General features: G+C 38.3%; 2 long non-coding RNA genes across 6 annotated transcripts in view; one reads left to right on the forward strand and one right to left on the reverse strand.

Annotated features, from left to right (window-relative positions):
* Positions 1–24,925, forward strand: part of LOC125452100 (uncharacterized) — a 196,115-nt gene that overhangs the window by 23,715 nt on the left and 147,475 nt on the right. For all 4 annotated transcript variants that reach the window (XR_007247459.2, XR_007247458.2, XR_007247460.2 and 1 more), the window contains exon 2: positions 4,576–4,670. This is a non-coding gene — a long non-coding RNA (uncharacterized LOC125452100). The remainder of the gene's footprint in view (positions 1–4,575; positions 4,671–24,925) is intronic.
* Positions 2,893–11,529, reverse strand: LOC125452099 (uncharacterized). Of its 2 annotated transcripts, none has more exons than XR_007247456.2 (4): positions 11,436–11,529; positions 10,284–10,436; positions 8,611–8,692; positions 2,893–3,891 (listed from the first exon to the last, which is right to left on the reverse strand). It is a non-coding gene; the product is annotated as an uncharacterized LOC125452099 (long non-coding RNA). The 2 variants fall into 2 exon arrangements; XR_007247457.2 differs by lacking the exon at positions 11,436–11,529 and adding an exon at positions 11,293–11,373.

The following is a 24,925-nucleotide window of genomic DNA, read 5'->3' on the forward strand; positions in this document are numbered from 1 at the left end:
CTAACCTGCTTCTGAGGCACAGTATTTAAATAGTTGATCCAGTTAAGTAGTAACCCCAGGATGTTGATAGTGGAGAACTTAGCAATAAGAGTGCCATTGAATGTCAAGGACAAATTGTTAGATCCTCTCTTGCCATTACGCAGTGTGAATGTTTTATCAACCCCCAGATTGAATGCTATCTGATCTTGCTACATATAGACAGGAGTGCTTTAAACTTTAAAGTGTGTTGTATGATGCAGAACATTAGTGCAATCATCTGCGAACACCCCATTTCTGGCCTTACAATAGAGGGAAGGTCATTGAGGCAATAGATGATGGTGATCTCGAGGACAACTTCCCGAGGTACTACCACTGAAACAGAGGACCTCCTATCAAATCCCAACACCACGCCCCCCCCCCCACCCCACCAGTCCAAAGGTGTGCCATAATCTCTCTGAATAGATTGATTCAAAAATTAGTTTCATCAGACACTCCTGAAGTTATGAATTGGGACTGAGATGATTGACCTCCAACCTACATAACCATCTTCCTTTGTGCTGGATTGCCATTGGGAATGTACTATGAATGTCATATGTTTGATTATGTTACCAGTAACACTATCTGCTCTTCAGTTTTTGCATACACTGCGTGCAGTTATATACTTATGCTTCATAATGACAAATGCCTGTTAAATGTAAAAAGTGTTCTGATGCATTTCAATTTAAGAGACAAAATTGTGTGAATTGCAATATCATATACTTACGTATGTGATTATGCCACGATGCTAAAATGCAGCAGAATTGCAACTGGATAGATATGTTAAATGCTGGAAACATCAGGATTATTTCCTTTCTCTGCTTTAAATTGCTTGCAAGTTAATTCATACCCAATACTGAGTATATAAATTTAAACTGGAAGAAACATTGCTGAATAGCATTTGGTGTTGGTTTAGTTGATTATTTCTGTGCTTTTGACACTTTATTGTCTTCTTACTTCACAAGTTATTGAGGATTTATTTCTGATGTAAATACTTAAGTCATTTGATTGACAATGGTTAATCAAAGGAATTAATATGTCACATTGCTCACAGAACAACATAATTTAACTCCGCTCGTTGCAAATAAATGAAATATAATGAACATTCCATATGATTATGTATGTTTTATGGTAATTAGAATCATCACTGAGGTTATCTTCAGTGCTGTTTGAATAATTTTTTGAAGTTTGATTTTCTTTCCAGTTTTAAGTTTTATTCTAGTATTTTATGTATTAAGTTTATGTCATTCTCTTAATAAAGATTTGGAAAAAATAATCATCTGCCTTATGAACAGATAAGTCTACCTGTCAATTTGTGTGAAATGAGTACACTTCTGTTTCAGTTTCATGTTTCCAATTCAACCAAATGCAAATGCATTGTGTCCTGCATGCCTACTGGAGGGTGTGCATTAATATTTGACTGTTAACTCATGTACAGTGGGAACAGGTTTCTGAATCTCCTTTTTCTTCTCACTTGCTCGCTCTCTGTCTCTCTCTCTCTCTCTCTATCTTTCTCGCTCTCTACTTTTCCATTCGGTTACTTCTTCCAGCTGTCATCAGTGATTCTTTGAACATTGCAGTGAATGTGGAGCCAGTGCTCTAATAGTACTGTCACTGGACTAGGAATCCAGGCCCCAAGTCCTGAATCTGTGTCGTGTGTTCAAATCCCGTGATGACAGATGGTGACATTTGTATTCAATAAAAATGTGAAAGCTGTGGTAGTGTCCCTACTTCTAAACCGGGAGGCTGGAGTTCAAGTCTTTCTTCCTCCAGTGGTCTGTTGTAATATCTCTGACAGGTTGACTTTAAATAAAGTACTCCTGGTTAGCAAGGGCTATTGTGGCATATTAACAGTATCTATACCTATGAACCAGGTGGCCAGTGTTCAAATTCCACCTGCTCCACACATTCATATGATAACTTTAGGTGTCCTAAAACAGGAATTGTACGCTATGTTCCTATGATGATGAAAAGCAGAGCGGGCATATGGAATGCCTTCATAATTGTTTCAGGGTACTTAGATCACTGGGAGAGTGATTGTAGCATTATTACATTGGGTGCCCAAAGAGGCTTAGAGGTTCAGATGCATAGATCTTTAGAATATCATGAAAAGTGCAGAAAATAATCATGAAAGCTAATGGAATGATGGCCTTTATATCTAGAGTACAAGGATGCAGAAGACGTGCTATATACAAAGCCCTGGCCAGACCGCACTTGGAATATTGCGAACAAATCTGGGTCCCAAACCTTCAGAAGGATATACTGACCTTGGAAAGCAGTACAACATAGGTTTACAAGAATGATACCTGGACTTTGGGGTTTGAGCCTATCAAGTGTGATCTGATCAAAGTCTTTTAGTAATTAACAGGAAAATACAGACTAGACAAAGACAATTTATTTCCACTGACTGTGGATTCAAGAACTCAGATGCATAGTCTGAGAATTAGGGGCAGACTATTCAGGAGAGATGTTCGGAAGTATTTCTACACACAAACGGTGGTAGATGTTTCAAACTCTCTTCCACGCGCAGCTGTGGATGCTAGATCCGTTGTTAGCTTTAAATCTGAGATAGATCATTTTTTTTTGTTAAGCAAGGGAATTAGGGATGTGGCCTAAAAGTAGTAATGTGGAGTTAGGCCACAGATCAGCCATGATTTCATTGAATGGTGGAACACCTCCGAGGGTCTGAATGGCCTACTCTTGTTCTTACATTCCAATTACCAAGAAAATTAGTGACTGTTTTTAAACACATAACAGTACATTTCTAATTAAGTAAGGAATGTTTGTTCATATTTGGATGCAAAATAAATACAACACTCAAATAGACAAATACAACTTTGAGCTTCTTTTACACCAAGCTTGATTTTATCCATTGTTTATTAAAACACATTACAGAAAAGAAAGGCTCTTTCAAAAATATTTATGGGTGGAAAATTATCCCCAGTAGTAGTACAAAGTGGATGGCAATACATCAACAATCATTGGGTAAAACATCAATTTCTGGTAATGACGGGCAGCCAACCCAAACCAGCTATTTTATGCCACCACTGAAAGTGAATTACTACTCCATCATTTTCAAAAGAACTCTGGTTTTCATTTTTAAAAATAATGATTGGCTAATTACATATTTTCTTGAGACAGGATTTCCACTACCGTGGATGTCTGTCAACTAGTAAAACATTGTTTATGGGAAAATTCAGAAATTACTTACTTTCTTTCAACAGGAACACCTCACCTCTTCTTGGTGCTCTGCTGCACTTGTATGAAAAGTGACCTGGATAATATAGCTGTCTTTATAAGACCAGAGTTTGACGGTACTGACTGAATCTTTGCACTCCCTGTCTTTCCCTGATTCCAACCTTTACGCAATTGATCCATTCCCCATCAATAAAGAGGCAATATTTCTTTATTGGATGCAGCTATATAAAGTTACAACAAACTGCACATAGATTGTTTTTATTCTTCAAGAGATTACAGAAAAAGGTTTATTTTGAAACAAAATACTTAACGCTGAAACAGCTGAAATGTCACATTATTGCTAGGAAACTGACAAAAATCCAGAAAGGTTCAATTCCAAACAGTCTAAACAATAAACCGTTAGTGCACATTTCTAAAATTTAAAAGTACAGAGCCATGAAAAACACAGAAACAAGGGTTCTGTGATGTAATATGATCAAATTATTGAACCAATTTTCAGCAGAACTTGTAAAAAGCATAATGTGGACATTTTACCTGGCAGACAATTGAAATCATAGATCCTATTTTGCGACTGCTCCATTTTAGATGGTTTAAATTTGGTGCAATTTTATACTTCACTGCTGCTATTGTTGCACTGCGCATTCCCAAAATTACTCATCCACCAAACTGTGTCTTTGCCTTGAATCGTTAACAGAAAAGAATACAATACAGGTGATTTAAAATTATTACACACATATTATCGTTGGTGTGTATCTGTGCTATTTTGTAAAATACAAATTATAATACATGGGTATAGATAAATCTTATCAAAAGCCCATCCTGCTGTATACAAATGAACATCAAATGAGTTCAGAGCTCCTGACTTTGACAAATTGCAGATGGATTTTGTTCATTAGCGTGGTTGCTAATGTTTATTTAAATGCAATTTACTGTTACTTTATTGATTAGCTGATGAGAAATTATCTGATAGGAAACGTGTGAAGCTAGAAAGAGTGGTATTATAGAGATTTGTTCAGAATGGAACTCTCTCTATTTAAGGCCAGGGGCATGGAAATGTTTTTCTTTGTCTACAGTTAACACAATCATGCAAAAGAAAATAGAGTTTAGACGTGGATGGAACATGGCTTGGGATTAATTTTTATTACAGTCTTCATTTGAGAACCAGTAATAGTCGGTGTTAGTCTAAATAGTTTCAGGAATGAATCACGGTGTAATAGATTGAATTATTTCTATAAGCTGATGTACAAAGTACAGCTTAATGAAGCAGGATGAAACAATTCATTAATGTTACTTTCCATTGAGATGCTTAAAATATAACCTGAATATTTGTCATTATTTTATTTGTTATCCTCTTATCTAAAGGATTACGAAGGTTACATAGTGAAGAACTGAGAGAGATGTAATCAACAGGCGGGCCTGATAACTCATGGGCAGCAAGTCTATGGTCCTTTATACATGTGAGCAATATACCACGTGAACTGTTTATTTCATATTTTAATTAAATAATTTAAATGAAAAATAAGTGTTCAATGTACACTTTAATTTTAAATGGGAACTAAATTGTTGTATGGATTATAGACTGACTCCAGTGACACTATTATGGAAATGTATCCTTCATGGTGCCATTTATTCTCAATTGTGATATTACCTTGCTGACATGGGAAAAAATATTTTGTGGGCACGATGCCAGGTCAATTGGTATGACACATGATTGTACAGATGGTATTGAAATTTCTAATTGTCAGGTTTTGAATGACTGCAATTAATTCTGAGAATGCTACATATTTATTGGAAAATGGATTTAAGTGTTTATGTATAAAAATAAAGAAAAATAGTAGCATATTAAATTTAGATTGTATAAACACAATTAATAATATTTCTGAAAAGAGACACGATTTTTGACTTGTACTGATTAGGTCAAACATAGGAATGCCAAATCTGAAACCATTAATACTACAGAAAAGAAGGGATGCTAATTAGTTCACAAGTTGCTATGATTGGTCAAGACAATGACTGTCCTAATCAAATTAATTTTCAAAGTGCATTATGCAAATTGTAAGTGGGCTGAAGGCTACCACATTCAGACCTGAAAAGTGCCCTATCTACCTCATAAGCTATCCTAGAAAGGCTGAAAAATCCTGAGTGTGCTAATAGCAACATCAATAATCAGTTTAAGATGATCAGTTCTGCTTGTAATGTGGCATCTTAGAATGCTTCCCAGAAGTGACATATGTAAGGATCCATTATTTGTGAAGAAGATGAATATATGCAAGATCTCTGCCTTGTTTTAAATTATCCAAAAGGGTGGGGAGCCTACACTCCCCTCTTGGTTGCTCCACAGTAATCAGAGCTGACTTGTTCATCAGCACTCCATTTCTGTGGTAGTAATAATGTTTGTGATTTATTGGTGATGCATTTTTACTCATTGAGACAAGCTTTAGCAATATGTCTCTCCTTTCAGCAAAATATAACAAATAATGTAATGTGAAAGGCAATTATACAATGGGCTCACAAAACTAACCTAATTACAAGCAATTTCCTAATAGTGCAGCAAACAGATGGAATATGATGTGGGACAATGTGAGTATATGCACTTTGGCAGGAAGCAGAGAAGAGCTGAATGTTACTTTAAAGGGAAAAGACTGCATAAAGTTACAGCACAGAGCAATTTAGGGCTCCTTATGCTAGCATCCCCAGTTCAGTCAGTAATAGAGGAGGCAAATGGAATGTTGGTCTTTATTTCAAAGGGAAGAGAGTATAACAATAAGAATGGCTTGTTAAAACTACACAAGGCACAAGTCAGACTACATTTGGAATACTGCAAACATTTTTGGTCCCCTTAACTAAGGAAATATATATGCCGGCATTGGAGACAATCCAGAGACGGTCCCTGAGTTGATTCCATGTATGGAGGAATTTTCTTATGAGGAGACATTGAGTAGGTTGGCTTTGTTGCCCTTTAGGATTCAGAAGAATGAGTGATGACCTCATTGAAACATACAGGATGCATAGGGGCAACGCTGGAGGTTGTGTCCCCTTGAAAGGAAAGTGGAGGACCATAGGGAAAATCTTAGCATACAATTTAGAAACATAGCAAGTAAATGCAGGAGTAGGCCATTCAGCCCTTTCAGCCAGCACCACCAATCAATATGATCGTGGTTGATCATATAATCTCAGTATCCCATTCCTGCTTTCTCTCCATATCCTTGATGCCTTTAGCCATAAGGGCCACAACCAGCTCCCTCTTTAATATATCTAACAAACTGGCCCAACAGCTTTCTGTGGAAGAAGGTTCCACAGGTTCACAACTCTTGAGTGAAGAAATTCTTCCTTGTCTCGGTCCTGAATGGCTTACCCCTTATTCTTAGACAGTGACCCCTAGTTCTGGACATCCCCAACATCAGGGGCATTCTTCCTATATCTAGCCTGTCCAGTACCATCAGGTTTTTACACATTTCTGGGATCTTTCCGGTCATTCTTCTGAATTCCAGTGAGTACAAGCCCAGTTGATCCAGTCTTTCTTCACGTGTCAGTCCTGCCATCCCGGGAAACAGCAAACTAAGACTGAGGTGCAGAGGAATTTCGGGGCAGTGCATCTGCAATTTGTTGCTACACGATGTTGTATATCATTAAGTGTGTGTAATGCTGAGATCAATATATTTTTAATCAGTAAGGGAATCCAGGATTATAGAAGTAAGGTGGAAAAATTGAATTGAGGATCATTAAATCAGCTGTGATCTCAATGAATGGTGACAGGCTGAAAGGCCTAATTCTGCTCCTGTGCCTATGGTTTAACCTCCTGTGTATTTCTTTGGGAAGATGAGTAGGCTCCTGTTATAGACAAGAATTTTACTGAGAACATTTTGTCTGCTTTCAGAAACTGTAAAATGCACAATATGTTGTCGAAGATGCTGGCTAATCAGTTTGAATACTTCTCGAGATGCTCACAGTATTCCAAGAGGAACACACTGCTCCAAAAATAGTTTATATCTAAAATATGTTTATCATTAGTCCTGCCTACATATTAAGGCTCTGATTTGTGCAAAAACATTTTCAAGTTAAACATGAATATTGTCACTGATTTTGTTTTCAATCAGTAGATAATGACAATTGACTACTCATAAGAGGTATTGAACCAAATGTTTATTTGGAAATTGAAGAAACTTTATTTTTAATTGAAGGGTGTTTCTATAATTGAAAGCAGAGTGATAACATTAAGTTTTCAATGAGTCTGAATGCATTCTCATTTTTTTTCTAATGATGTGGCATTTGAGAAATCAAATAGAATCATTATTCAGGTCTTTTAAAAAAAATCATCTGCTTTTATTTCCATACTTATGGTTGTCGCGTCAGTCTGTACAATTTTCATTGCAATATTTTGCTGCTATTTTTAGAGGACCCTTTACTCCCACATTTATTACACTATGTATAGAGGAGTGGAGATAACAGTGGAATTCCTTGACTATTTAACTAATGGAAGAGCACCCACGTGAAAAGAAACACAAGTATTTGGGCAGCATGGTGGCTAAGTGGTGAGCACGGCTGCCTCACAGTATTAGGGACCTGGGTTCACTTACACTGTCTAGCATTGTGGGTTTCCTGTGGGTACTCTGGTTTCTTCTCACAGTGCAAAAATGTTCAGATTAGGTGGATTAGCCATGCTAAATTGTCCATAGTGTCCAAGGATATGCTTGGGTTAGCTTTGGGAAATGCATGGTTACTGGTATGGGGTGGGTGTGGGTGTGGGTGGGATGCACACTAGAGTTGGTCTGGACTTGATGGGCTTAATCACCTGATGCCACATTGCAGGGATTCTATTATTAAATTCTAATGTGACACATAACTAAACCTGGCTACAGATATTCGATCACAGAAGCCAGAGAGCTTCATATGATAACAGAACCAAAATATCATTTAAGGTTGTGTCAGAAAGCCATACTTATTCAAACCACTGACTGGAAAGAAAGAGATATCAGCACCTACAATGACAGCTTGTTAATCTATCCAGTATTAATTCAGTCATTGAAATAACTCATCATACTTTCGCACCTCAATTGTTGTATGTTTATGGAGTTAATTTTGTTTTGAAGGATTTGGTCAGTACTGCTCTGCCTGTTCTATTTATGCCTCGGGAAAATCAAATAACCACAATTGTTCTAAATTGAACCCGCAGCTTCTCTGTAATTTTACAAGCCTTTACTCTAATCAACAATTAACACCACCTAATGCCCGCTAACACTTTAAGGTCTGCAGTGATGCTTTTATGGCAAACAGCACAAATTTAGATTTTGTTCAGAAAAGTTAGGTAGAGATTTTTATGCATTTCTGAAAATTGATTTGATAATGTTAAATATCAGCGTGAAACATGCTTAGACTAACATCTTTTGTTGAACTTACCTTGAATATTTCAGTTCTGACTTCCATTATGTTTAGGGGTTTTCAGGTCTACTTCAGTAGCACTCCTTTGTAGCATGTTTACCTTCATTTGGATGGAAAGGTTGTGGTGAACAATAAGGAATCAAATCCACACATGAATGGATGCAGTCAAATCAAAATGAAACGTGATGGTAAGAAATACAGAAAAAAGATTATTTTTTCAGATTGGAGATCATATTCCACAGGGATCGGTACTGAGCCCACTTTTGTTTGACATTTATATAAATGATTGGATAAGCATGTGGAAGGCATAGTTAGTAAATTTGTGGATGACACTAAAATTGGTGGCATAGTGGACAGTGAAGAAGGATATCTAAGATTACAAAGAGCTCTTGATCAATTGAGTCAATGGGCTGAGGAATGGCAAATGGAGTTTAATTTGGATACATGCAAGATTTTGCATTTTGGTTATACAAACACGTCAGAACTTACACAATTAATGGTTAAGAAGGCATTTGGTATGCTTGCCTTCATTCCTCAAATTATAAGAGTTGGGATGTCATGTTGAGGTTATACAGGACGTTGGTGAGGCCTCTTTTAGAATACTGTGTGCAGTTCTAATTGCCTTTTTATAGGGAGGATACTATTAAACTGGAGAGGGTTAATCATGGAGTGGCATAGATAAGGAGAATAGCAAGGGCATTTTCCCTTGTTTGGGTGAGTTCAAAACAGGGGGACACATTTTTAAGGGAAGAGAAGAAAGATTTCAAAAGGACATGAGGGGCAACTTTTTACACAGAATAGTTTGTATGTGAAATGAACTGCCAGAGAAAGTGATGGATTCATGTACAGTAGGAACATGTAAAAGGCATTTGGATAAGTTCATGAATAGGAAAGGTTTGGACAGATAAGGGTTGAGCACAGGTAATTGAGACTAGTTTTGTTGACTGAAGGCTCTGTTTCCATGCTGTATGACTCTATTACTCGGTGAATGAGAAATGTTGGAGATGGAGAGATACAGGGATAGTGTATCTGTAATAGAAAATTTATTTATATTACTTCTCTTCCAATTTCTTTGACCCTGACATTAAATAGATTATTGCGGAGTTCTACTTTTTTCTATAATGAAGCACTGAATGCCCACCTATTTGTGTAATTTTTTTATGCAAGATTCAAAATGTTTACATTTTGCAAATACTCAAAGACAAATTAACTTCAGACTATCTCTTAGGACCTTCCTCCTCCTCCTCTAGGTCTATCACTGCATTTCTACTTCATCGATCAGCAAGAACAAACTGAGACAGTCAACATTATCCCCTGCCAATGAAGGGGCACTTTTTCAAGATGAAACCAATACTATTTTCATTACTTTCCTTTCATCTCATTTCAGGTTAGTTGGTATGTCTGCGGTTAGATAGCAGCTAGTTGACAGTCAGAGAAACTGTGCGCCTTTCAGTTTCTAACACTGCTAACTACACACAAGCGATTTGTAAAGCTCACTCATGCAACATGTCAACGCTATAGAACACAAATTTCTATTTTGTTTAAGCTTCTTAAGTGCAGTCTGAATTGTCCTTGTTTTGCATGCCTCCTGAGTTTTTTTCTTTTCAATATAATGAATAAACATTATTTTGAGGGAATAATTAAATCTGTTTGAAGATGAGCAGTTTGTTGGAAACAAACAGATATCTTACCTGTTTCCTTTTAGAAAATGCTGTAGTCCTAATTCTGGTACTAGCCAAACCCCCACAGAACCTGCTTTGTGGTGAATCTGTTTGACGGCAAGCTGCTTAAAAGACAGAAGAAGCGGCCTTGATCCCCTCCAGCGTTGCTGCATTCGGGAGCCACTGTGAACATTAATGTGGACCAATTTGTCAGCACAACTCCTAACAATGAATTGCAGTTTATCGACAGGTGCTCACGAAGCTAAGAAAGACCTGGACAAAAAGACTCAATGAAAGTGAGTGACAGCCATGCTGAGGTGATGGTCCTTTCTAATTTCCTACAATAGACAGAGATGTTCTGCAAAATTTAATTTGAACTAAACCTGTTTGTCCCTGAAATTTGAGAAGAAATATTTTCTCTCTGATTTACTACATGTAAAGCTAAGCAGTTATTGTAGTGCTTCACATTCAGTTTGGAACATTCATAGAAACAAAGGAGCAGGAGAGGCCCTTTGGCCCTTTTGAGCCTGCCCCACCATTCATCATGATCATGGCCGATTGACCAACTCAATCGCCTAATCCTGCTTTCTCCCCATAACCTTTGATCTCATTCGCTCCAGTTGCTATACCTAGACACCTCTTGAATACATTCAATGTTTTGCCATCAATTACTTCCTGTGGTAATGAATTCCACAGGCTCACTACTCTTTGGGTGAAGAAATTTCTACTCATCTCTGTCCTAAATAGTCTACCCCAAATCCTCATACTGTGGCCCCTGGTTCTGGACACGCACATCCTCCCTACACCTGTCCTGTCCTGTCCTGTTAGAATTTTAAGTGTCTATGAGATACCCTCTCATTCATCTGAACTCCAGCGAAAACAATCCCAAACTAATCAATCTCTCCTCATACGTCAGACCCACCATCCCTGGAATCAGCCTGGTAAGCCTTCGCTGCACTCCCTCGAAAGCAAGTACATCGTTCCTCAGAAAAGGAGACCAAAACTGCACACAATATTCCACTCCAGTTGTGCCCCTTACCTTGAATTTCCTGTTCATAGCACCACTGAAAAGATCAAGTACAAATGTAAACCACCTCTGGTTGTGTGCTTCAGTTTTTGCACAGACCTGACATTATAAATTTAATCTTCAATGATGACATTGGTTTAAATGAGTGCACTTACGTTGTTGCTCTGTTCTCCTTCAGGGCCTGAATAATTACTCCATGGTAATACAATCACATTAACAAATGCATAGAACCTTGTGCAGGGAGTAACGTGTGCAATGGAATGATGTGCTGGGTCACGTTTGGTTCAAGCAGTTGTGCAATGTATTTTTTTTAACAAAACAGCCAAACCTGCAAATTATTGCCAGATTTATGGTGTTCGGAATCGATTAGATTTTAATCAGATGAAGGTGGCAGACTGATTTCAAAACACACCAGGCAGTTCAGGGGAGCGACATTTTTTTAAATTTTCAGAGTAAATATAACTGCTCTTGTGAGCTTTAGAAAATGTATAGAAATTAAAATTGGAATGTTTGTTATGCCTACAACAGAACACAATTATAATATTTACTTTGGTACAGTCATATATGCATTCTCAGGTAGTTATATAATGACAAGGATGTAAAATGTTGACAGGCGCTGTCTTTTAATTGACAATGGTGATCTGTAGATTAAACCATCGGTTTCCAACGTCTTCATCCAACAATGTCTCGAATTCGGATCAAACAGCCCTGAGGACTGTAAACAAGCTTGTCAGCATGCTTCTGACTGTCGTCTTTCTCTGTAAATCAGCCTACGGGAGTGATGGGTTAGAAGGCTAAAGTCTGATTTGACAGATTTTTTTTAATAGGAACTTCGATTGTTTTTCACCTCAAGGTTCTCTGTAAAATATTTAGACTGAATTTATACAAATGATTGTTAAAGTAACGGTTTAATACTGGTATGAAAAACTTTCATACAACAAAATCACATAGAATTCGATTGTTATTAGGGATGGGAAAGGTTGCAACAATGAAACGCTGTGACTCTACAGTCAATATTTTGAAACAGAAAACAGCTAGCTTGAGGTTTACTGGATACAGAAGTGCATAAGAAGTACTTGGGGGCAATGAATATCAAACACTGTGCAAGTAGCTTTGTCTTCTGCTTTTTTCCCCCTGAGACAGCGATCATTTTTAGGATTTATTTTCCATCACTATGTACGAAACCTCAGTCGGGAAGGGAGGGGGTGGGACGATGAGATGTAGCATAGAAGTTGTTATTAGATTTTCAAACGAGACAGTGTGTCTATGTCAGCCTACTCTGGGAGTGACGCGCTGTTGTAAAAGCAGAATAATAGAACTGCAAAAGGAGAGAGAGAGAAAAAAACACAATCTCTTTCGCGCTTGCATCAGAAATGTTTGCTGCAGAGGGTCATGATAAGACAGAGAGCTCTTCCTCTAAAACCCATGGGGGGAGGTGGACAACAGCTGTTTCTCAGTTCCGTTATTAGCCCTGGCTGCTTGGCTGAAACTGATTTGATGAAAGTCAAATATTACATTGCTGATGATTATGTGATGACAGGAATTTACTTACTAAATTAATCCTGTGGGCTGTTGATTTTTGATTAATTTCTCTCCGGCCACGCGTCAGGCTACACAGCATTAATCTGCTGGGGCTGCGCCAGTTATCTGGGGGATGGGGTTCTTCTGTACCAACAAGGAACAAAAAGGCGTAGGATTGCTTTTAGACTGCATTGAAGGAATTCGAGTTATTGCCAAGCATTTGTAACTCTTAATTGCACAACCCTACTTTAATATATTGATGTGTTCCACTCTGGAGTTAAAGTCTTATTGTGTGCACTCATTCTCCGATTTCACTAATTTAGTGCTAGGATGATCTTATTACATATTAAAGACGGCCCGCAGCTTCCTCAGAGAGTGAGGCCTCAGATTTTCATCCATTAATTTTATAGGATACGAGAGAGGTGCTGTGTCCCCAGTGACTTCTCAGTGGGAATTCTATCAGTTTAGGGAGGAGCTGCAATGCTAATATTTTTTTCAATGCTGCTCCTTCCCCTCTCAACCCTATTTCAAAAAATTCAGTTGATGATTCTTAACCAATCTAAATTATAATGCTAAAAGAAAAATCGTTTTGTAGATCATAAATTTTATATGACCAAGCCTGGGCATTGTAGTTGTCCAAACACTCGCTTCAAACACAAAAATCCTATGCATAGTGTGTCACAGTCTGAATTATAGAAGGATGCTAGCATCAATCTGATTCCATAATTTCCAGTGAGTTGCTTTCTCTGTCATGATAGCACAGGAACTGTGTGTAGAAGACAGGAACATTTCATAGCTTTTGAGAGACAGTTATATTGGCAAACTTTAAAATCAGTTTTAACAAACGTATCTTCTATTCACACCACCTAAGTATTAAGTAAAATGGAAAATTATTTTGTTTTTTTAAAAGAGAGATTCAGAAATGCTACCACCTTGTTCTGAACTTGCCTTCATTAATGAAACCGTCATTGTAAATTGATTCCTTACTATGCAAACTACTGAGGTAACATTTGCAGGCTTTGTGCCAAATGCATGGATCATTGTCAATCTTTGTTAGTCAAATTCAGGTCGTGTAAACATGATGAAAGTGGTATATATATTTATGAATGGAATTATTTTCTGACTTTTGCAGATTCATAACTGGGCTACCTCAATCATTTTAAAAACCGTACTTGGTGCAAGTGAATTTGAAAAAAAAAATCACAGACCAGGGGCATACTGTGAAATGGAAATAAAAAGGCTCTTCAGAACTTGTGATTTTTGATATGTGTACATTTCTCATCCATGAAGAAAACCCAGAATTTAAAAGATGGGAACAATGTATTTTCTGCAGAAGGGATGACATTCTTATTCAACACTAATTCTGTGAGGGGTGTTCAGATTCATTTTTGGGCAGCAGCTCTAATTCTGTTATATTCTTACTGCACTTCCATTTCCACTGCTTCCCAATTATGTTGTGCCCAAGGTAACAAACTCTGATCTTTATCCTGTGTATTGGTAAGAACCCCTAAGATGCTCAGACTTGAATCTCTGTGCAGTGTATTAGCTTGCTTTAGTCTAAACGTGGTTGCTCTTTTTCTTCTGCAAGTGAGCTGTGCTTTGCTCAATTCGGGTAGAGATTTAAACAGTCTGAATTAACAATTCTTTCATCATGCAGGGGGCCTGAGCTTATCTGGTGACACCCTGAGTGTCACACAGCTCAGTTGGTGACAGATGGCAATACTGTCCTCGAAAATTTGTCACCTGAACATGACATGCTATATGTAAATATCCTGATTGTGCACAGGGAAGCTTCAAATGTCCCAAGATAATTGCCATGAATGAGCATTGCCTATTCATTATGTGGGTGCTGTGCACAAGGCACTAATGGACGTTCCCTCTGTATTGTCAGAGAAGCTAGGCAAATCTGCTTGGGTATGACAAAAGCAGCACGTGCTAAATCACTACTTTTTTGTTTGTTTTAAATAATCCTTGTATTTGATCTGTGGCTTTTCTCCAGTGTCTGTTATATTCACTATTCATTTTCTATATTTGTTTAATTTCACAAAACTTGTAAGCACAGCAAGTCATTCAGTAAAATGGATTCAGATTTCTAAATGTCACCAGTTTGACATACCAATTTTGCAGACGTATTGGCATATCTTTGTTATGGCTCTAGCTAAGATAGCACTTTGATGTTGATGCAAAGTGGTTCCAATGTGCATGTATTGAACATGCTGTATAATTCTGGAGTCAGCTAGATGATCTCAGTCACGAGTACACTGAAACTGTGAAAATTAGGACATTTTCAATGCAGATCTGGTCTGGTTAAAACGATTTTGAAAATGCCAAGATATGCTGTAGAAATGCCTGAGAGTTTGTTTTTAATTGGAATGAAATGTTTTTAGTGATGCAAGAACCATTGCCCTTCCTACTCTATGTCTAAAAATAGTTTCCTAGGGAGTATGGCCCTGAAGTTGCAAATAAGCATTCTGTATCCTTCATTCACTGGTCAAGTATGAAAAAACAGCAGGAAGTATAACTCTGAGTATTGTTCTGCACAGATGCCAATATAGGGACTGTATCTATCAATCTTTTATTTAATTATTCAAAATTCTTTTTTAGACGACACTTACTTAGAAAAATGTTAACACAGAAGTGTACACATGTTCAGTGTAAATAATATTACTGATGAGGTTTTCAAAAATATTAACAAATGGAAAAGCATACTTAAGATCTGAAATAACGTATGCCATTTATGGCTTTCAGAAAAGTAGAGTGCCCAGTAGAATTACCCATTTTTATATGACTTTCAAAACACATCATTTTAATGTAAGATTGCATGTGTGAATGCTGAAATACATTAGAGAGAAAATTGGAATTCAAAGTTTTCTTTATCAATATGTCAATGAACATATAAGCATATGAAAGTTATTACCTTTTTTTAAAATGCCTGTACAATATACTGCGCCTCTGAATGAAAGCAGCAAAATAACATACTTAAGTAAAGGATATTTCTAACATTTTTAGTAGGGATCTGGATAGAGTAAATCTATATCACTGTGGTTTGCTTCCAAAGTCGGTACTGAATTTAAAAGGATCCTAATAGTACTTTAGGACTTCCTTCTATTGTTTGGCATGTTTGTAAAGTTTTAGATGCTGTAGTTAGTTTAGCGTCAACAATGGAATTATTACTACTGTTTGTAAAGTGAACCTGATGGGGTAAAAAAAAGGTCAGTGAATTCATAGTAACACGATAACAGAAAAATTAATTCTTAGCTTTTAAATAAAGCCCAAACAGCAAATATAGAATAGTAATTGAATAAGTCTTTACAAATAATATTTGGAAATTATTCCCTATATTTAAATATTTATATGTCTTAGTGATATAATGAAACAATGCAATTTTTTTTTAAAACTATTCAAATATTAGACTATGATTACATCCTCTTTCTAAGGGTATTTCTGCATTAACAGCATAATTATAGAATAACACTCTTTCATAAAATGGTCTTTTTCTGTTATATATTTTCATATATTTTATATAAATATATTCATATACATATGCATATATTTTCTGTCCCTAGAATAAAGTGATCCATTGGAATACAATGATTAATATACTGTGCACAGTATTCTGTTATAGATTTTAGCCCATTCCTGTTCAAAAGTAGTCAGAAACAAATCCAAAAAAATCATCTAATAACTTCTGGCTTGTGGGATCAAGCTCACATTTACACATCACAGCATGTCATTTCCTGGATTTTCTAATCCTAAAATTTGGCATAATTGCACTAGAGAAGGAGATAGCACAGTCAAGCTTGGCAATATAATCTCTAAAGACGGATTTGAAGAATTTTCAATACAAATCTCCTCCACAAATGAGGAAAGGTCACACATTCCTTAATTTTAGAACTAATAATTGAGTTTTGAGATCATCATGTATTTAACTGTTTGCACCTTCATATTTATTGTTTACACATTGAGTCATAGAAATGCACAGCACGGAAACAGACCCTTTAGTCCAGCTCAGCCATGCTGACCAGATATCTTCGATAAATCTGGTCCCATTTGCCAGCATTTGGCCCATATTCCTCTGAATCCTTTCTATTCATATGCCCATCTAGATGCCTTTTAAATGTTGTAATTGTGCCAGCCTACACCCCTTCTTCTGGCAGATCATTCTATAAATGCACCACCCTCTGCATGAAAAATTTGTCCCTGACTCCCTTTATAAATCTTTCCCCTTTCACCTTAAATCTCTGTCCTGCAGTTTTTGACTCCCCCACCCGAGGGAAAAGACCCTGTCTATTTACACTGTCTATGCCCCTCATAATTTTATAAACCTCTAAAAGGTCACGCTCTGCCTTCAACACCCCAGGGAGAATAGCCCCAGCCTTTGTAGCCTCTCCCTAAAGCTTGAACACTCCAACCCTGGCAACACCCTTGTAAATCTTTTCTGAACTTATTCAACTTTCACAACATCTTTCCTACAGCAGGGTGACCAGAATTACACACACTATTCCGCAAGTGACTTAACCGTGGACCTGTACAGGTCCACGTAACCTCCCAACTCCTATACTTAATGCCCTTCTTTACTTACTGCACTTAGTGCACAGGCGGCACAGTGGCTCAGTGGCTACCACTGCAGCCTCACAGCACCAGGGACCCGGGTTCGATTCCAGCCTTGGGTAATTATCTGTGCGGAGTTTGCACGTTCTCCCTGTGTCTGCATGGGTTTCCTCCGGGTGCTCTAGTTCCCTCCCACAGTCCAAAGATGTGCAGGCTAGGTGGATTGGCCATGCTAAATTGCCCGTAGTGCTCAGGGGAGTGTGGGTTATAGGAGGATGGGTCTGGGTGGGATTCTCCAAGGGGCAGTGTGGACCTGTTGGGCCGAAGGGCCTGTTTCTACACTGTAGGGAATCTAATCTAATCACTATTCTCCATATTTACTTGTATCTTAATTGGATCTAGTTGAATTCTAAAACAAAAACAAAAATCTATGCTAAATTATGAAGTATTTTCTAAAACTTGACCTCAAATATCAATACTCATTAATTAGGTGGTGCATTGGAACTAGATATCAGCAAAAACTATTGCTTGTGATGCACTCATTGATACAGTTAAGCCAACTCTATGAAATAATTTTCAGCACAATGTCAAATGAAAATGTACTGTCATTATCAGATCAATCCCTGCCTTTGTTTTTATACAAAATTACCAGTTTCTGCAATTGCAGTGCTAATATTCTTTTAGTTTAGGGGGATTCAGTTACCACTGAGAGATAATTGATTGAGTATATTATTGGGGCAATTTCCAACTTCCAGAATACTCAAGGACTTTAATTTTCTAATATGAGTTTAGGTATTTTTGCTGGCCTTTCATTAGAAACTGCATTCAGAAAATGAACAGCAAGATTTAAATTTCAAATTTGGATTTAAATTACTTGCTTGAGTCCGATTTTCATTTTCAACATTTTCCCATATGGATTGCTTGCCTTTAAGGTATATTACTATAAATGCTTTAGTCTTTCCTATTCCACAAAATCCTGAGTTTCATATTGTAAATCCAATCTACACATTGTAAAATTAAACATTAAAACTAGGCTTTACTGTGACTGATAGCTAAACATGGTCAGAATTAAGTAATTTAGAAAATGGGAGGCAAGATGTGAAAATATGTGTATTACAAAAAAAGCAGTCCTTGAGATCTTTACCCACAATTGAAACTATGGTTTCAATGGCTAGGCCATTTTTTTAGCACAACCCCTGCACTACTTACACATAGTCTGATCCATTGACATAGTGGAGTGCGGTACAGAGTGCAATGCGGCAAGACCTCTCAATCTATTTTTTCCTCCTAGAATTGACAGTACCACAGCAGTTTACCACATTATTTCAGACATGATTGTTAGCTCTCTTTTTGTGATATGGTGACACCCCCTTACTCTCCACCTTGTGCTTTGTGGAACAATGGGAAATATATCTGTGCACGGTGCACCATTCTACCATGGAAGACGGAACTGCAGCAGTTTCACCTGATTCGTAAAAGCTTTGTTCTTGCTGCAGGGTTGAAAAAGCTGACAAGGCACTTAATCTCTCCTCTTAATAATTGGAAATGACATAGCCCAGTGTGTGCATTCAGCTTTATGATACTGCAGTAAATCAGATGTTAATGCAACTTACCCCATCCCCCAACCTGCGCTCCATCCCAATGCTAAAGGTTATTTCCATGCAAACTCTTAGGCCGATTAAGGATTCTAATCTTTGTTTTGGTCAAAAAGCCCTTAGTTTGTTTACAAATGCAGAACAGACACAGAAGGCAGCATGGTAATCCTCTCTGAATTTGCCCTAATCTCTGTGGCAGGGATACACTCGTGCATCTTTAATATTTAGCTTTCCCCAAACCTTCAGTTATTTCCTCTACAACAGAAGGGGGACAACAGAAAGCTAGTTTACATCTGTCACTCGCCATTAGACTATAACCTGCTTTATTTTCTTTTAACTTCTTGTTAAAACACAATGTTGGGTGGATTAGAAAAAGCCTTAAATCTTGCTTTACCATTTATTATATTAAATAACCAGGAAATAAGTGTAGAAAAACATCAAATATCAATCTCCATTCTCAAGATATGTAAAAAAAACTGTGATAACAATTTCAACCTCAGTGCCTCTTCTTTTGTCTAATATGTTGCACAACTTTGAGTTACAGCCAGAGCAGCCGATACGTTCTTAAATATATTTTAAAATTAGGACTTCCTATTGAAATATTTTCCATTTTAGTGGAAGCAATTTAAAGGTTTTCAGAGGAAAATGGTTTGATTTAATTTTTGACATTCTTCAGCCAGTACACATAAACAAAGGGCCCATTCAATCTCTGTGACCTCATCACACAGCTGCATAATTAACCATTTTACAGCAAGCCTTCATGATTGATTCACATTTCTCCTCCTCCTTTCTGTAAGATATGTTTATTCTTGATTGCGGTATTTTAAAATTATCAGCTCTCAAACATAAATATTTCATTACTAACTGCCAGCTTCATAAACATATTATAAGTGTGCATAAGTGCAGGATGTTTTAGATACAAAAAGAAAGAGTTCTGGAATAAGAAACTGTTTTTGTGATCCGTTTACACCATAAGTGATCTTGTATATAGCAGAGTATCATATTTTACAGGTTCCGAAGCAGTGTTTAGCTCCAAAGTGGGATGTAGGTGGCCCTCAGAGGAAATAAACACCAATAAACCTGTGCTTTATGAAAAACTGTTTTACAAACATTTTTTGCTTTGGCAAGATGTCACTTGCATCATCAGCATTGATATTTGCAGAGAGATCAGCATGAAGTAGGTAACTTCATTGTGATTTGCCAAATGAACAATGAGCGTCATTTTCTGCTTCTATACTTATGATTCTACAACTATGTCAACTTGCACAATATGTTTTATGTATTAGAAACAAGGAGGCATTATTCTGTACTTATTTTTATGAAGATTATTTCTCTGTAAAGCACTCCATTCGCCATATCAATGTTAGGCCGTACTTGTGATCGCACATCTCCCTGTTAGGTTCGTTAACAGATCCGTAGTGGGGGTTAGGCATAACCTATAGGAGAGGAGGAGAAATCAGAAGTTAATTCATCTAAGTTATTGTCTGCCCTTCATTGTCGTCAGCACAAGAGTAATACCGGAAAGGTATTAGGAACAACCTTCCAAGTTCCTATTTTACAGGTTAAGAACAGCCTTCCAAGTTCCTAATTATTTATAAATACCAAGTAGACTAACCATATGATATTCTGAAGGAACCTCGCTAACATCAGAAATATCATTGTTGATGAACAACTTCTCACTGAACAAAATATTTGAGTACTTGGAAGTGAACAGATAAAAGTTATGGTTTTCCATTTTCAGTCATTTTTCTTGCATATTTCCAAGTCTTCCAGAAGAGAGGGAAAATTAGTCACACTGTTTAGATTTTATCTCACATTTTGCACTCTCAGTGGAATTCTTCATACAGAGCCTAAAACAGTCACTGACACACTAATAATGGCTGTCAGCCACGCCTGTACCATTAAATTTAACAGACTTGCTGTTTGTCGTTCTTTGCATTGTCTAGAGCATTCAAAATGGCTGACAAAGGCCTCACTGCAATATTTAAAGTAGCATCTGGCCCTGCCCACACCAGGATAATTTTGTTTTTGATTGCAATTTTATAAAGTGACGAGTATTAATTTAAGTTGTCTTGCCAAAAGTTACCACCATTATCCCAAATTAAACATGCTGCAACAACCCTAGCGAATACCTGATGATTTGGAACAGAATAGATTATTCATTTATTGTCACTTGTACTTTTTACAAACAAAAACACAGTGAGAAGTGTTTACCATGGCACTTGTATTAATAATAAGGATGATTTATAAGAGGTTTGTCACAGTTTTTAAAAAGTAAAGAACTGATTTATTTTTAAGGTATGAAAATTAACCAGTGTGAAGGCTTACATTTTTTTTGTCATCTGTTATATTGCCAATGTTTCCTGGGGACACTCAGTTACTTTAGAGGATGAAAAGTGCCATCAGAACTGCAGGATACCCATTTTAATGGCAATGCCATAAAGACATTTTGATCAACTGAAATGCAGTGGTTAGGAACAACGGGCAACAAAGAAAATTGTTCACATTTTATTCAATGTTTGAAACAACAAAGTTATGAAATGTGCCCTTTGCTGCCAAAATCTACCAAACCTGGGCATATCTCACCATAATATTTTTAACACAGTGTTGCAGATTAGGCTAAGAATATAGCATTTCAAACAAAACATGCTGAACTGGCAGTTTTTTGAGTTAGGACGAAAGAATAATTGTTTGCTTTATTATTGTTACTGCAATGAGGACGAAAGACACATTTAACAGAAATGAGCCAGACTTAATTCAGTGGTTGTGAAGTGAAATGGAGAGGGAGAACACAATCATTAAGAAGGGCTTGCTTTACACAAAGAAAATCATCCAGAAGGAACCAACTTGAACCTATCAAGGGACACAGTTCTTTGAAAGCACCCATCAGCAAGACTGATGACCAGCGTAGCTGAATGCTGAACTGACCACTCACTCGTCTACTTCTCACTGTTCGTCAGATGCCACCAAGAGCAGCTGAAGATGAAGAAATGTTTTGGATAAAAGCTCAACGCTGAGCAGCTTCAAGAGCCTAGCGAACTTTGAACAACATCCTCAACAAAATCTCCAAAGAGTCCATTTTTAGTGGAGAGGAGGAAATCTGGAAAGAGCTGAAGACAGCCATCAGTTCATGCTATGAAGAATCCATTGCCTGCAAGACCAGGAAACTCCAAGATTGGTTTGATAAGAATGACTGCATCATCAAAGACATCATCGACAAGAAGAGGAAAGCTCTCTGTGCCTGGTGAAAACAGCATCACCATTTGAGGCAAAGAAGAGCACTCTGCAAACAGCAAAGGTGGAGTTACAGAGAACTAAAAATCTAGAACCAATGGTCGACTGAGAAAGCTAAGCAGCTGTAACGCTTCACAGACAATCATGACATCCAGGGTCTCTTCAGTGCTACCATCGCAATTTGTGGATCCAACATCTTTGGCCTCAAACGGAAGCAGAGTATAAGTGGTACCCACGTGGGTCCCAGTTATACCTGTCTCTTTGTGGGGGACATGGAACATCTTTGTTCCAGTCCTGTTCTGGCCTCCACCCACTACACTTTCTCCAATACATTGATGATATCATCAGTGCTGCTTCCCTCTCTCATCTGGAATTGGAAAATTACTTTGATTTTGCTTCCAATTTCCACCCTGCCCTCACTTTCATATGGTCCATCTCTGACTCCTTCCATCCCTTCTTTGACATTTCTGTTTCAATTTCTGGGGAGAGATTGGCCACTGATATCCACAATAAACCCACTGACTCCCACAGCTACCTAAACTATACATCCTCGTACCCTGCTTCCTGTAAAGACTCCATCCCATTCTCCCAGTTCCTCTGTCTCCATTGCATGTGTTCTGATGATCCCAACTTTGACAAGGGAGCCTCTGAAATGTCTACCTTCTTCCTCAACTGAGGATTCCCCAGCACTGCTATCGACAGGGCCCTCTCCAGCCCTCAGCCATTTACCCCCTCCCTTCCCTCCCACAACAGCAGTAGCATTCCCCTTGTCCTTACCTACCATCCCACCAACATCTACATCCAGAAGGGAACATTTCTGACACCTGAAGTGAGATGCCATCAGCAGACATATATTCCTTTCTCCTTTCTTGTCTGTCTTCGACAGGGACCATTCCCTCAGAAATACCCTGGTCCAACCCCAACACCTCTCTGACACAACCCCCCCACCCCCACCAGCCCCACAGCACCTTTCCCCACAACTACCAAAGGTGTAACACCTGCCCATTTACCTCCTCCCCTTCTCAGTGTCCAAGGGCCGAAACATACCTTCCAGGTAAAGCAGAAATTTATCTGCAATTCACACAATCTAGTTTACTGTATTTGCTGCTCATAAGGTGGTCTCCTCCACATTGGGAAAATGAAGGGCAGATGTTCGGCCCACAGAAAAGACTCTGGCCTTCCAGTTGCTTGCCACTTCAACACACCATCCTGTTCCCTGGCTGGTATCTCTGTCTCAGGCTTGCTGCAGTGCTCCAAAGAAGCTCAGAGCAAGCTGGAAGAACAGCACCTCCTTTTCCCCTTGGGGACCCTGCAGACTTCTGGACTCAATGTCGAGTTCAATATCCTTTAAGGCTTGAACTCTCCCATGTCCTAGCCCCCACCCCCACATCAGGTCTCGTAATCACATAGTCTGCAATTACACACAACCAATTGTTAGCCACTAACAATCTCCATTAACAGCTATTCACCCTCCTATTCAGATCGTTACCCATGCCTTTGTCTGTCCAACTGCTCTTCTCTCTTTCTTTTGGGCTCTATTCCACATATCATTTACTCCATACTCCCTTCCCCCCACCCTATCTTCTGACATTTTCCGAGCTGCCATTAGTTCTGAGGAAGGGTCACTGGACCCAAAACAGTAACTCTGATTTCTCTTCACAGATGCTGCCAGATATGCTGAGCTTTTCCAGCAACTTCTGTTTTTGTTTTAGAGTAAGAGTGGAGCCATTTGCAGAGACAAAGGAAACATCAATCTTCGATGGGGAGAACACTCAAAGAACTCAAACTGCAACACAGTTGAAGATGATGACATGTATTGAGAAAATCCTCCAACTCCCCCTCAAAGATAACCTCAGACTCCCACCTCGTGTGGCAGAAGTGAAAGCCTCCGTTAGACACACAAGGGATGGAGGAGCTACAGGACTGGGTGGGATCCCAGCAGGGATTTTCAAACTTGGACTAGCAGAGGTGATCTGTCACCTCCGTCAACAGTTCCTGAAAATCTGGGCTGAAGAAGAAATCCCCACCAATCTCAGGGATGCAGCCAATACCACCATCTTCAAGAAAGGAGAACAAATGGACTGTCGGAATTACTGAGGAATCTCTCTAATCCCCATCCTCAGAAAGATCACAGCCTGAATCCTTACTAGGCATTTTCAGTCTCTGAGCAAATCCTTCCTGAAAGCCACTGTAGCTTTTGACCAAACCATGGCGCTAACAACATGATTTTCACTGCTCAGCAACTTCCAGAGAAATGCCAGGAACACATCGACCACTCTACGTGATCAAGGCTTTTGACTCAGACAATGGGGAAGTGCTATGGAAGATCCCATCAAAGCCTGACTGTCCAGTGAAATTCATTAATATCCTCCATCTCCTCCACAACAACATGCTTGTGACATTCCTCGTGAGCGGTAATGCATCAGAATCTTTTCAGATCAAGACACGGATCAGTCAGGAATGTGTCATCACCCCCACCCTTTTCTCCATCCTCCTTGCCACCATTCTTCATCTTGCCAAGAACAATTTTCCCACTAGTGTGGACATTGTCTAAAGAATGGATAGAAGACTTCCCAACCAGTTGAAATCGAAGGAGAAAATGAAACTGACCTCACTTGGAGCTTCAGTACCTGGGTGACAATACCATCTCTGCTCTCCAGGAAGAGAATCTTCAAGTCTCGCTTAACACTTTCATGGAACATATTGAAGAATTGGACACAATCTCAAACTCAAACTCCAGTCTT

Source organism: Stegostoma tigrinum, chromosome 5 (assembly GCF_030684315.1).
Source record: "Stegostoma tigrinum isolate sSteTig4 chromosome 5, sSteTig4.hap1, whole genome shotgun sequence".
In the NCBI taxonomy this organism is placed as follows: Eukaryota; Metazoa; Chordata; class Chondrichthyes; order Orectolobiformes; family Stegostomatidae; genus Stegostoma; species Stegostoma tigrinum.